This window comes from Chiloscyllium punctatum, chromosome 36 (genome assembly GCF_047496795.1).
Source record: "Chiloscyllium punctatum isolate Juve2018m chromosome 36, sChiPun1.3, whole genome shotgun sequence".
Lineage (NCBI taxonomy): Eukaryota > Metazoa > Chordata > Chondrichthyes > Orectolobiformes > Hemiscylliidae > Chiloscyllium > Chiloscyllium punctatum.
In genome coordinates, this window is record NC_092774.1 from 72,627,968 (window position 1) to 72,629,347 (window position 1,380).

The 1,380-nt window shown below is 47.5% G+C and overlaps 1 non-coding gene across 1 annotated transcript; it reads left to right on the top strand.

Annotated features, from left to right (window-relative positions):
- The first annotated feature begins 648 nt into the window (after window positions 1-648).
- On the top strand, window positions 649-722 carry trnan-guu (transfer RNA asparagine (anticodon GUU)). The gene has a single exon. It is a non-coding gene; the product is annotated as a tRNA-Asn (tRNA).
- Window positions 723-1,380: the final 658 nt, after the last annotated feature.

The window sequence follows — 1,380 nt, forward strand, 5'->3', positions numbered from 1 at the left end:
GGAAATCTCCAGTTTTCCTTCTTTGCTCCAAAGCGAACATTCTCCATCTTGGGAATGTCTCCCCAAAATGGAAATTCCTCATCCCTGGACATGAGGCAAGGCGTACAATTGGAAGAGATTTTGGCAAAATATTGTCAGTTAGGAAATGGAAAAATGTTCAAATGTTCATGAAGCAACACAGAAATCCCAGTCTCCAGCTTTGTGAACCTTTAGAAACACTTTGCGAAGCGGATTTCGAGGAGAATGAAAGATGACCGGTCCGATTGAGCAGAGACAGTCCAGACACCGTCCCCTTGTTTACGAGGCCGGGAGGTTGACTCTGATGTTCTTGGCACATGAACTGATCTGAGACAATGAAAGAATTGTCGTTCCTGCACATCATGAATTCAAACCCCTTCTCCCCTGCGAGCCAACGAGAGAACTCGGGAACAGGCAAAACACTGAAAGGCTGGAAGGGCGACGGCCCCGGAGTAAGAAAGCTAGTTCCTCGTGACATGGATGTGTCTGCAGACTGTCCCCGGTATCTCCACAAGAGATCTCCCAGGCTTGATTATGGAAAAGTAAAACTGATAGACGACAATTGTAATTCTCGGCGGGGAGGCTGAATTATAAAATCACCAGGCGATGGTGCAGCCCAAGTCGGCGCCTGTCTCTGTGGCGCAATTGGTCAGCGCGTTCGGCTGTTAACCGAAAGGTTGGTGGTTCGAGCCCACCCAGGGGCGGTGTGTTCGCTGCCCTTCTTTGGCTTCGAAGCTGTGCGCTTATAATGGCGTGAGGAAAATTTTCCCCCAACGGAAATCTTCTCCACAAAGGGGTTTCTGAATTGAATTGATGTCTAACGGAAGGGACTGCGTTTGCTGAGAAGACGAGACCAAAAGAGAAACTAGGCAGGTTTGACAGTACCTGTCGGTGAAAACACAATTTTGAAATGTTGCCTCTGATTCTCTTTCCACAGATGTTGCCTGACCTGCTGAGTTCCTCCTGCAATTTCTAACTGAAAGTTCATTTCATCTTTTGGGGTGAAACACCGAAATATCTGCAAACACCATGTGCCGATATTTAACCCTTTCGAATCACTGTGAAGTGATTGGATTCAAACAAACTCTGCGATGATTCACTCTTTCTCAGCTCCATAGGCAGACAGGCCTGGGAAGTCAAGCTGTCAGTGTGGTTCTGTATTCGTGGGCCGAGTGGTTAATGCGATGTACATGAAATCCATTGCGGTTTCCCCTCGCAGGTGTGAACCCTTCCCAGTACAAAATGAGAAATGTCGTCGAAAAGAAAGGGAGCTTGCTCCCCGGCTTCTTCTTTAAGATTCAAATCAGTGGAGGGGGAAAAATATTTCACTCAAATTGGGACTGGTGGGAATCTGCAACCCAC